This window comes from Manis pentadactyla, chromosome 2 (assembly GCF_030020395.1).
Source record: "Manis pentadactyla isolate mManPen7 chromosome 2, mManPen7.hap1, whole genome shotgun sequence".
Lineage (NCBI taxonomy): Eukaryota > Metazoa > Chordata > Mammalia > Pholidota > Manidae > Manis > Manis pentadactyla.
The window spans coordinates 85560035-85573494 of NC_080020.1; the positions used below are offsets into that span (position 1 = coordinate 85560035).

Genomic DNA, 13460 nt, shown 5'->3' on the forward strand with positions numbered 1-13460 from the left:
ACATCCCATGCTCATGGATAGGAAGAACTAGTATTGTCAAAATGGCCATCCTGCCTAAAGCAATCTATAGATTCAATGCAATTCCTATCAAAATACCAACAGCATTCTTCAACAAACTAGAGAAAATCATCCTAAAATTCATATGGAACCACAAAAGACCTTGAATAGCCAAAGCAATCCTGAAAAGGAAGAATAAAGCAGGGGGAATTATGCTCCCCAACTTCAAGCTCTACTACAAAGCCACAGTAATTACGACAATTTGGTACTGGCACAAGAACAGACCCATAGACCAATGGAACAGACTAGAGAGCCCTAATATAAACCCAACCATATATGGTCAATTAATATACTATAAAGGATCCGTCCACATACAATGGGGAAATGACAGCCTCTTCAACAGCTGGTGTTGGCAAAACTGGACAGCTACATGCAAGAGAATGAAACTGAATTATTGTTTAACCCCATACACAAAAGTAAACTTGAAGTGGATTAAAGACTTGAATGTAAGTCATGAAACCATAAAACTCTTAGAAGACAACATAGGCAAACATCTCCTGAATATAAGCATGAGCAGCTTCTTCCTGAATGCATCGCCTCGAGAAAGGGAAACAAAAGCAAAAATGAACTCATAGAACTACATCAAACTAAAAAGTTTTTGTACAGCAAAGGGCATCATCAACAAAACAAAAAGGCATCCTACAGTATGGGAGAATATATTTGTAAATGACATATCTGACAAGGGGTTAACATCCAAAATATATAAAGAACTCACATGCCTCAACAACCAAAAAGCAAATAACCCGATTAAATAATGATCGGCAGATACAAACAAACACTTCTCCAAAGAAAAAATTCAGACGGCCAACAGGCACATGAAAAGATGCTCCACATCACTAATCATCAGGGAAATGCAAATTAAAACCACAATGAGACATCACCTCACACCAGTTAGGATGACCAGCATTGAAAAGACTAAGAACAACAAATGTTGGTGAGGATGCGGAGAAAGGGGAACCCTCCTACACTGCTGGTGGGAATGTAAGCTAGTTCAACCATTGTGGAAAGCAGTATGCAGGTTCCTCAAAAAACTAAAAATAGAAATACCATTTGACCCCGGAATCCCACTTCTTGGAATATACCCAAAGAATACAACTTCTCAGATTCAAAAAGACATATGCACCCCTATGTTTATTGCAGCACTATTTACAATAGCCAAGATATGGAAGCAACCTAAGTGTCCATCAGTAGATGAATGGATAAAGAAGATGTGGTACATATACACAATGGAATATTATTCAGCCATAAGAAAAAAACAAATCCTACCATTTGCAACAACATGGATGGAGCTGGAGGACATTATGCTCAGTGAAATAAGCCAGGCAGAGAAAGACAAATGCCAAATGATTTCCCTCATTTGTGGAGTATAACAATGAAGCAAAACTGAAGGAACAAAAAAGCAGCAGACTCACAGACTCCAAGTAGAAACTAGTGGTTACCAAAGGGGAGGGGTGTGGGACAGTGGGTGGGGAGGGAGGGAGAAGGGGACTGAGGGGTATTCTGTTTAGTACACATGGTGTGGGGGATCACGAGGAGAACAGCATATCATGAAGGGACATAGTGGATCTCTGGCAACTTGCTGCACTGATGGACAGTGATTGCATTGGGGTATGGGTGGGGACTTGATAATAAGGGTAAATGTAGTAACCACACTGTTTTTTCATGTGAAACCTTCATAAGAGTGTATATCAATCATACCTTAATAAAAAATTTAAAAAACAAAAAGCATCAAGCTGCTCTGCGTAAGTTCCAGGCAGCTGGACATGCCAGAATAGGAAAGAATCCTATGATATTTCCCAACCATAATCTATCAGGAACTGTGGAGAATGACAGAATACAAATGTAGGAGACAGGCACATGTCATTCCAGTTTTCAAAAGGCAAATTCCACAAACTAGACAGAAGCAGCTTCATGCTGATATTAAACAGATTTTCAAGCAGAGTTTTTAAGAGCTGACATCTGAGTACCTCAAAGAGGAAGAAGTGGCTACTTGAACCCAGTATGGATTCCCCAAGAGTAGGTCAGTTGAAAATAACCCCATTCCATTACCTGGCTACAAATTAGTACCTCCATATACTAGAGATATAGATTTGTTCAACAAAATATATGCCCTTAGGATAAGAAAGAAGGTTAAGAATCAGATGCTAGGACAACTGAGAGTGATAGTTTACCAATTTCAGGTAGTTATTTGGCATCAAACTGAAGTTTGTAAAGACACTCCAAGTTGCTCTGCCTGAGATTTCAGCCGAGGGGACAATTGTATTATTTCCTTAAGGCATTAAAGAAATGTATATCAAACATGTGGAAAACTTGGGACTAAAAGGGCTAGTAAATATAAGTTTATAAGCAATCTAAGATACTCAGACTAGAACAAATGGTCAAATACAGGAAATAAGTTGGAGATAAACACTAAGTTCTATTCATGCAACTAAGAAAGCAATTGTACAAGTCCATGAATGAGGAGATAAGGATCAGCAGCAACATGTGGGGGAAAAAAACTAGGTAATTTTGAGATGACTGACTATCAAGAATCAATAGCCCTATGTAGAAGTACCATAGTTGGAATGCCTTGTTTGGGAAATTATTCTATCCCAGGTTCTAGGCTAGGCACTTTACACAGACTATATCAGTGAGTCTTCATAGCAACACGATGACAGAAACATAAAAACTGAGGCTAGAAATTTAGGCAACTTACCCAAGGTGGAAGGCAATACAACCATGAGTCTCCTTACGTCTCAATATGCAGCTAGTAATCTTGAGGCCACTTCACTGCTTCCCTAGAAGGGGGGTTTCAGCAAGATTGGGAATGGTTCTACTGTGCTCTGCACTGTCAGAAGCCTATGGAAGTATTATATTTTAATTGGCAAATTAGAATATATTTGGTATTCAGGTTGTCATTAAAGAGCTGAAGAACTGAGATTTTTCTTTTCCATCTTAAATGAAGGCTTGAAGGCAGGGTATGTAGTTAATTTCTTTAATGTAAGGGGTTGTCATGAAAGAATTGTTCAGAACAGCCCCCAAACAGCAGAACTATGTTGAACTTAAAGCAGGGGAGAATTCTAACAGCCTAAGCTTTCTAAAGATAGCCACAGAGGAGGATTTGATGTCAGCAAGATGGAGAGCTAGGAGGTCCCAATGTTTGTTCCCCCAACAACAAAAATAAGTATCTACAAACCAACAAAAACAGCTCTGGAAAAGCTCTGCAATCCAGGGTAGAAGCAGCAGAAACCCTCTGGGGCTCTAACACTGAGGCTGGCCATGGAAAGAAAGCATAAGAAGCATTTTACCTGTGACACTCCATCCCCCAGTTCAGAGCAGTTTGGTGCCAAGAAGGATCTGCTTAGAGGATTTCACCCCACAGGGAAAAGGACAGTAAGAAAACCTAGCAGGCCTCATTAAGAATTCACCAAGGAAGACAGCAGGAGAGGAAGACAGCAACAAAGGAACTTTAATAAAATAATCAGAAAACAATTAACAAAACGTCGATAGGATGTCCTTACCCAGCAATAACTACTAAGTTACTCTAAAAATAAGTGGTTTCAGTTAAAAGAACTGAACTGATTAAAGAAAAAAAATAAAACACAAGACCCAACTACACACTGCCCTTAAGAGATTTACTTAACCTTTAAGGATGCACAAAGGCTAAAATTAAAAAGATAGAAAAAGATATTTCATGCAAATGAGAACTAAGAGAACAGGGGTAGCTATACTTATGAGACAAAGTAAACCTTAAGTCAAAAGCTGTAATGAGACACAAATAAGGGCATTATATAATAAAAAGGCCAACTGATCAAGAGGATATAACTATTACATGCATACCCAATATGGGAGCACCTAAATGTACTAACTGAGTTGAAGGCAGAAATAGACAGCAATGCAATAGGGGACTTCAATAACCTATTTTTAACAGTGGATAGATTATCCAGACAGAAAATAAACAAGGAAATAATGGACTTGAAGTACATCTTAGGCCAAATGGCTAACAAGCATTGCATCCAACAACAGAATACACATTCTTCTCAAGTACATACAGAACATTGTCCAGGACAGATCATATGTTAGGTCACAAAACTAGTCTTAAATTTAAGATTTAAATAATATCAAGTATCTTTTCCAAAACCACAGAAGTAGTTTTCTGGCATAAAACTAGAAATTGAACAGGAAAAAAACTGACAGAAAAAAAAATCAGTTATGTGGAAATTAAACAACAGATTTCTGAACCAAATGGGTCAAACATCAAAAAGGAGATTAAAACAGTAATAAAAATGCAAACAGAACATATCAAAACTGATCAGGTGCAGCAAAAGCAGATCTAACAGGGATATTTATAATGATAAGCACTTACTTTTAGAAAAGAAAAAACATACAAATCAATGTGTGATAAATACACTAATAGAATGAGACAAAATTCATGATTCTCTCAAAAAATGCAGAAAAAGCCTCTGACAAAATTCAACATCCATTCATAGTAAAAATTTTCAACAAGTTGGGTAGAGAAAGAACATATTTCAACATAATAGAGGCCATATATGACAAAGCCATAGCTAACAGTATAATATGAAATGCTGAAAGCTTCTCCCCAAGATCAGGAAAAATACAAGGATTCCTACTTTTACCACTCCTGTTTACATAGTACCAGAAGTCCCAGCCATAGCAATTAGGCAAGAAAAAGAACTAAAAAGGCATCTAAATAGTCAAGGAAAAGTAAAATTTTCTGTTTGCAGATGACATGATCTGGTATACAGAAAATCCTAAGGACTCCACAAAAAAAATCCTGCAGACTTAAATTCAGTAAAGCTGCAGAAACAGAACACACAAGATCTTTTGCATTTCTATATACAAATGATCTGAAAAAGAAAAAAATCCCATTTTAACAGCATCAAAAAAAAGTAAAATACATAGAAATGTCTAACCAATTAAAAGATCTATACAAAACCTGTAAGATATTGATAAATAAATGGGAAGATATCCATGTTCATGTATCTAAAGAGTTAATATTGTTAAAGTGTCCATACTACCCAAAGCCATCTATGTATGCATTCAATGTAATCCTTATCAAAGTTCTAATGGCATTTTTCACAGAAATGGAAAAAACTATCCTGAAGTTTTATGGAACCTCAAGACCCTGAATAACCAAAGTAATCTTAAGAATAAGGCTGGAAGTACAGTTTGTGATATCCAACTTTATTACAAAACTGTAGTACTCAAAAGAGTTTGTACAGTACTGGCATAAAAACAGGCACACAGACAAATGGAACACAATCAAAAGCCAAGAAATAAACCCATGCATACATGGGCAACAAATACTTGAGTCAAAAGTACTCCACTGAGAAAAGATACTCTTCAATAAAAGGTGTTAAGAAAACTGGGTATCAATATGCAAAAAAATTAAATTGGACCCTTACCCTTGCACTACTCATGAAAATTAATACAAATGAGTTAAGGACTTAACCTGAAACGATAAAACTCTAGGAAGAAACACAAGCAATAAGCTCCTTGACATAGGTATTGGTGATGATTTTTGGATATACCAAAAGCAAACAAGTAGACTACAAACTGAAAACCTTCTGCACATCAACAAGTGGAAAGGCAGCCTACAGAGTGGGAGAAGATATCTGCAAATATAGCTAATAAGGAGTTAATATGCAAGATGTAAGGAACTCATACAACAGTAAAAACTAAATTTTTTAAAAATTGAGCAGTGTAATTTAAAAATGGATAGAGGACTTAAATAGACATTTTAGCAAAAGTGACATACAAATGGCCAACAAGTACATGAAAAGGTACTCGACATCATTAGTCAGGGAAATGCAAATCAAAACCACGATAGATCACCTCATCCCTGTTACAGTGGTTATTATAAAAAAAAAATAAGAGGTAAATGCTGGTGAAGATGTGGAGAAAAGGGGACACTAGTGCACTGATAGTTGAAATGTAGATTGGTATGGACCATAATGGAAAACAGAATGGGCACACCTCAAAAAATAAACCATCTGATCCAGCAATTGTACTTCTGTGTATATATCCTAAGGAGATGAAATCACTGTCTCAAAGAGGTGTCTTCACTCACCTGTTCATTGCACCATTATACACAATAGCCAAGACATGGTAAACATGTCTATCAACAGATGGATAAGGAAAATGTGGTATATATACACAATGGAATATTACTCAGCCATAAAAGAGGCAATCTTGCCTTTCACAACAACATGGATGAACCTGGAGGGCAATTACACTGTGTGAAATAAGTCAGACATAAAAAGGCAAATACTAAATGCTATCAGTAATATGTGGAATCTTTAAAAAAAAAAAAAAGCAATTTCATAGAGACAGAAGGAGAGTTGCCAGGGGCTAGAGGAATGAGGAAATTGAGAACTGAAATTTGCCCTGAATTTGTACATTTTTACTCTCAAAGTTTTGCATGGTGACTGTACATTAATATAGTACTGTATACTTGGAAGTTACTGAGATCTAAAGTTTTCTCACCAAAGTTAAACTATGTGAGGTGACAGATGTGCTCATTATCTTGATCTTCATAATTGTTCCAAAATGTACATGCACAAAACACCACGTTACATACTTTAAGTACAATTATATTTGTCAATAAAGTTAAGGGAATAATAGATTCAGGAATCTTTATGGTTATTAGTTCTCTATCACTGAAAGTTTAAGGATAGTATTAAGTTGGTCAACCATTTGGAGGTATGCTATACAGTGGGATTGTACAGCTACTAGAGACTAGAGGAAAAGCTTAGGAGGTTTCTTTCAATTCTGAGATTGATTCTAATCTCTAATCAAGAATTTCATTCATTACCCCAGGCAGAATGTATAATTTCCTAAGAGTCTCCCATTTATATTGAGGAAGACTAGCCTTCTAAACTCCAGAGCAAACTTTACCTTCTCCCCACCATCCCAATATCTTTCAATGGGATTCATGCCTGACACAGGAAAACATCACCACCAGCCTTTGTAGGAATGCTGTAAACTAGGAGTTGTTGATATGACAGTTAGCAAAATAACCAACCTAATAATCTCCTCTGAGCACCCAACAAAGTAGCCTACATCAGTCTGCATCCCACCATCAACAGGCTTACAGTCAGGTCAGGGAGTCAAGACCTACATACAGGAGCCTCTGATGAACCCAGGGGCAGGTGGTAAGTGATAAATGAAAGGGACCAGCAACAGGCTAAAAAAATTCAGAAGAGAAAGTTGCTACTAAGGTGGTCAAGGGTTTCAGAAAGCACAGGTTTTGAGCTTGCTTTGAGGACCATAACACATTTTAGCAAAAAGGAGAAAGGGCCTACCATGAAGGAAGTCAGTTAGAAAGCACACAGCCCATCCCACAGGCAATCACTGGCCCAGGCTAATGGAAGGGGAGCATCACAGGAGAAGGCAGCAGGGCACTGAAGACATACCCATGGTATAAAAGGAACATCATGAGAAGAGGCAGGCATCCCGATACTCTCAGATGTAGAACGCCAGAAACATCTAAAGTCTGGGGAAGAAGCTAGCAAACCCAACAGAATCATCTTTTTAAAAAACTGATGCCAGGCCCACCTGAGCAATTCCGAACCTAGGGCATTCCAATGAACCACACTTGGAATTCTGGTTTAGGGCCTGAAATAAATAGCCCATAATCTAATCACTGAGCACACCATTTGAAACTCTGACACCTGGCCACAGGGCAAACCAGGAGGCTGAAGCAAGAGAAACCTTGACAAAGAGTCAGGTGAAAATGCAGACAACCAAAAAGGGTCATTAGGGGAGAAACAAATTGCCCCAGAGGGCTCTGCCTGAACCATCTGGCTCAGTGGAAACCTCCTCAATACTTAAACATCATTAACGAGACCTCCTTTGTTCCAGGCCCCTTGGTTAACAGCATCTCTGCAAAGGCTAATGGCGAGGTTGTCCCGTGTATCAGACATGGAACTGTCACGAATCCCAAGAAAAAATCAGCCCCCTCGTGTTCCTAGAGCTACACTACCCCCTCCTCCAAGTGGGGAGCTCCTAAGAAAGGGAGGAGGGTAGCTTGTGACCTACATGGGTGGGATCAACTGCCATGTCTGAAATCTCTCTGCACTAAGTTCGGAAAGATAACTCTGTGATTTCCACCTGATGACTGTCTGGTGATCAAGGTGGGGTTACTTAGCAGTACTCAGATTTTATAATTCCTTCAAATGTTTCACAACTGCCTGCTGAGGGCACAGCATCAACCCTGTGAACTGCACCTTCCCCAGAGTGTTCCCAAACCAGGGAAGATCAAGTTGACAAATGCCCTCCTTTCAAATTTCATGATGGTTTAGAATGTTAGAACTGGCAGGTCCTTAGAGACCATCAAGTCTCCTTTCTGCTCCAGCTGAGGAAATTGAGACCCAGAGAAGGATGATTCTTGTCCAAGGTTACACAACTGGGAGGTCATAGGCCTGGGACTCCCAGCCTAGGGGACTTTCCCCTGGGGATACAGACATCTCACTGCCTCCTGAAACCTGCTAAAACTACCACTCCTTTTAATGGTCTATTTTTCACTTATTATAAATAAAACCAACATTTTCTGGCACTTACTCTTCCAGACACTTCTAGAAGGATCTCTATATATTAACCCATTGAATCCTCAAACCAACCTGAGGGGGTGGGTTATGATGATTATCCCTATTTTACTAAAGGGGAAACCCAGGTAACGAGGCTGCACAGCCAGGACAAACCTGGGGATGTCCAAGAAGACATTCTGGCTCTAGAGTCCCCATTCTTAGCCACTTTATAATCTAAAATTATTTTAAATTATAGTAAAGTAGAAAGGGAAGACACCTTAAGCACAAAGGGCACAATCACTAGTGTTTGATAATGAACTCGAGCTAAGCATAGATTTCCTCAATATCTGTTATATCTCTTAATCATCTATTAAGGGAATGTCTATACATTTGAAGCAAGTGTAAATCATTCATATCTTAAGCATTTTTAAAAGACAAAATGGTCATGTGCACACAGGTCAAATGAAGCCTGCCACTTGAAATAGGCAAGATGTTATTTAAGGCCTGGTTTAGAAGGGTCTTTTCTGGACACGCTACCATGCAAAGCAAAGGTAGTCTTGTCCATCTCCACCTATGCTGGCCTTCCCTCATGAATACAAGATGTTTTCTTCTATTAACAGGATTGTTACTTTTACATTAACTTTCTACAGAATCAAACTTCAAGTTATTAATTGAGGAAGAGCTTAAAAGAACCCACCTCTGAAGAATACACACCTTTAATAAAAGTGTTGAAAACAGATCACTGTAACAAATGCCCAATATACAATTACTTGCACTTTCCCTCATATTAAAAATGTCAAGTCTCATTATCTTGGTTATCCAAGAGAAGCAGTCCAGGAGCAATAATGGCAGAAATAAGCAAATTACAATTTTGCCTGAGATTAAATTACAGGGAAAATTGTTGTCAATTAAGAAGATACACTAGCACATGAAAGTTACATGACATTTTGCCAGCCAAATGTTTTAGTGTCAAGTGTGCAAGAGCTCACTCAAAATGTACTGGAAACTAAAAGCTGCAAAACCAGAAAAGTATTGCCTTAGATCTAAAATTCACAGTCTAGAGAATTAAATCAAAGTACCAGACACATTGTAGGCCCTCAATAAAGATGTGTTGAATATAAATGAAAATGTTCAAAGAGGAGCATGATAGACACTGTCAAAATAGCAGAACAGCAGAGTGACACTGCTTTAAGCTTTTGAGAACTTTTTAACACCAGAATAACAACCAAAGAACTAAGGATTACAGAGATTGAACAAAACAACAGTACCATGCAATCAGGGCAAATTGTTCTGTAGTATAGGAGTTGACCTGTACTCAGTTATTTCCAAGCCCAGCTTTGCTTAAGTAAGGAATCTGGACTCAAGCCCTCCAGGGTGGCATAATATTTACAGTACAACTCTACATGGCAAAATTCCCTGATTTGGTACATTTCAAGTATAACAGTTTTAATTTAGAACTCTTAATAGGAGTTGCCAGCTTGACCCATCTCTTCATGACAAATCTTAAGGTCACAGGAAAAAAACATCCTATAGCTTCTCTGCTCCTCTAAAGCTGCATACACAGAAATGCAATTAGACAAAACCTACATAAACCAGATCTGTCATATCTGATCAGTAAATTAAATAAAATTCCAGTCACCCTGTGAATCTGAAATTAACTGGGCCCTGTGCAGTACCATCCTAGCCATGCCTCAACTGTAAAGAGTTTTCCAACATTTATATCCTAAGTCTCTTTCCTGTAAAGTCAGCACTTGCTCAAACTCTGGCAGGATTTGAGTTGGAGCTAAAGAAACAATAGAGTAGTTACCAATTTTGTACAGAAAGCTCAACATGAAGTAATACTATATTCTTCTCCTTGTTTTGATACGTATGTAGAACACATTTCCTTTTCTCAAATGGTATATACTAAAGAAGGTCATGTATCAGCTCACCTGAAATTCCTGCCCAATTTAAATCTTAGCCACAACACTTCTTACAAGAGCACAATGAGAAAATATTCTGAATTCTGCAGTGCTCACGATTTTAAAGAGGTGTGAAACCTAAGTAAAGTCCCTGATGAAATTTCATAGAGCCTTAGTTACCAACCACTGTTTTCCTCTTTAAGGATTTCTAAACTGCTTAAAGGACAGGACAGGTACTTCAAAGGAAAGTCTAATGACACACCTGTTACATAACCTGTTCTTGGTTGGCCAGGTTATATGGTTTTGAAAAGCAAAACAGTCAAAAGTAGGACAAACACTGATTCTCTATTCTCCATTCTCCCATTAGCCAGAACATTCATCTGAGTCACACACCCAGTAGCTAGCTCTGTGCCTCAATTTCCCTAACCACTAAATAGGAGGCCAATGCTATCCAAGTTCCTAACTGATCAAAGTAAATGAGCACAATAGTCATGTAGAATATCCACATCAGAACATTATATTGAAACACCGTTGAATAAGAAAATTCCAAAGGTCTTTGCATTACTCTTTTCCTCCAAATACTCCAGAGGTGTTACTTGGCCATGTATCAAGATTAGGCAAACACTTGTTTGCTTTAAGGATGTGTATATAAAAATCCAGGACAGATATATATACAGAAACCTTCCCAGATAAAGTAATCCGTGCTTGGATTGTCATGGGAAAAAAAGGACCAACCCCCAAAACCTAACAAGGACAAGTCTTCGATTTCATTTTTCTTGTGAAAAGAATTTCCCTTCCCCTGACAGTTTCAGGGCTGCAGAACACATTGGTGACAAAGCTTCAGAAAACCAGGGACCCCCACAGGACCACAGATTAGTTATTTCTAAATGTCTTACTTCACACTTCTGACCCAATTGGTGCGGGTCTGGTAGTAAACCTCCATAACCCTGAGTCTGCACTGGTTTGTCTAGACCAGGCAAGGGTCAATGAGGGAGAGGAGCTAGGCAAACACAGATGTTGCTGCCTTTCCCCAACCCACCCAGCTGTAACCAATGGGGAGACGCTGCGGGTTCCTAGGAAGGCAGACGGATTCTCTCCTGGAAATCTAATTGGTATCTGGGAAACCAGAGCTGGGTTTCCAAGGTGGCCCGAGCACCCAGCTTCCACACAGCCCTTAACAGGCGAGGATGCCTCCCTGACCAAGCGTAGGCCAGTCATATGTCCCCTGCGGAAACTCTAAGCAAGAGCAGGTTAGGGTACCACCACCCACATTTCAGGCATTCACGGGGCAAACGAATCCAGAGAATAAGCATAAAGGAGCCCGACAGAAAGAATCTAACCGCCTGTCCTAAAGTCAAGATATCTGTAGATGCCTTTTAAAATACAGCAAATGCCTCCACACAAAAGAAACATTAGTGCCTGTGTCCTGAGCTTGCGCTTGGTCTGCACTCTGGGGAAGTGGCCCTGCCAAACACCATCGGGGCCCCAGTCACCGATGGGCAGGACGGACCCCAGCTTTGCAGGCTCTCCCTTCACCGCAGGAGCGCATTTCCCTGGCGTCCGAAGGGCACAGGACAGGCTTCCACTAGCCCACCCCGGCGCGGGGCCAGCGGGGGAGGGGGCGAGGAGGGACCGCGCCGCACGAGCCCCCGCGCGCCAGAGCTGAGCGCCGTGCTGAGCTGCGCAGCCCTCTGCACTTGTTGCCGGGCCCGCGGGACCGGGAGGCGGTGGCCTCCCTCCTGCCTTGGAGCCCTCAGTACACCCCCTTCCCGCCTCCGCTGACCCTCGCGACCCCCGGACCCTGAAAGTAGCACCGCTATAGCGAAGTTGGGCGAGGTGGCCAAACTTTTCCGTCCAGGGCTGCAGAGCGACGCGGGGGGTGGAGTCCCGAAGAGCACTTACCTGGAGCTGTAGCCCCCGCAGCCTCCGGAACCCAAGCGAGGAGCTGCCCCCCGCGTCCTGCCCCACGGCGTCCGGAACGCGCCCCCAACCGCCGCCGCCAGGAGCCGGGACGGCTCTCCGCGAGGCTGCCAACGCCCGGCGGCTGCACGGCCCGGGCCAACGCGGAGGGGCGGAGCCGCAGCCGCGCTCCCGGGCCCTGCTGACTGCGCCCGCAGCTGGGGCCGCCCCCACTCCTCCGCGCCTGCCGGCTGCCACTGGATCCCGGGCTGCCCACCTCCTGGCCACGGCATCACATGGCCAGGCCTGCCCGCCGCCGCGCCCGACACCGGTTCCAGGAGGAAACCTGACGCTGCCCGACCGCGCTGTCTCCGCGGGACCCCTCCCGCCGCGGGGCGGCGGCTAGCTCGCCTCGGCTTCCCTCCCCTGGCAGGGAGCGTCCTGACGGGCGGAGGCTGGTGCGGCCCTGCCCGGCCTGAGGAGTGCGAGGTTCCGCCCTGGCCCCCCACGGGCCTAGCTTTGGTGCCGCCGGAAGAAGGAGCCGGCCTGCCCGCTCGGGGAAGGGGTTGTGCCAGGCCCCAGGGAGGCTCAGGCTGTCCTCAGCCAAAAGCCACCACATCTGGGATATAGAATGGCCCAAATGCTACGTAAAAATCAGCAGGCGCCCTTACTTATTCAGGCTCCTGTTCCTCTGACACAAAGCCTGCGAGCGGCGCCACGCTCTGCGCTCACATACATGCAAGTGGCTCCATTAGGAGTCACTAATTTCAAAATTCTCATGAAAACCACACCTGCTTTTACAATGAACAACAGTGTGAGAGGGACTCTCTTACCATCCAGTGAGCTTTTCCAGATAGAACTGAAGCAACTCCAACCAGTGAGCCTCTCTATCACTCAGACCTTCATAAAACAGACTCCAGAAAAATTACAGTAGCTTTAGAAGCAAAATTACTGATTTGACTTTTTTTAATAATCACCATGAGTCCTGCCTTCCACAAAACCAGGACAGGGGTTAGCCCCAGGAAGCTGGCCTCCAAAACAAAGAGCCAGAATGGAGCATTCTTCCCCAGCATCA

At 41.8% G+C, this 13460-nt stretch overlaps 1 protein-coding gene across 2 annotated transcripts in view; it reads right to left on the reverse strand.

Moving 5' to 3' along the window:
* Positions 1-12890, reverse strand: part of ARHGEF28 (Rho guanine nucleotide exchange factor 28) — a 309233-nt gene extending 296343 nt beyond the window's left edge. The window contains exon 1 of one of the 2 annotated variants that reach the window (XM_036886062.2): positions 12389-12890. The gene's annotated coding sequence lies outside the window, so the exon portion shown is untranslated. The remainder of the gene's footprint in view (positions 1-12388) is intronic. The other variant, XM_036886063.2, reaches the window with a different exon arrangement.
* Positions 12891-13460: the final 570 nt, after the last annotated feature.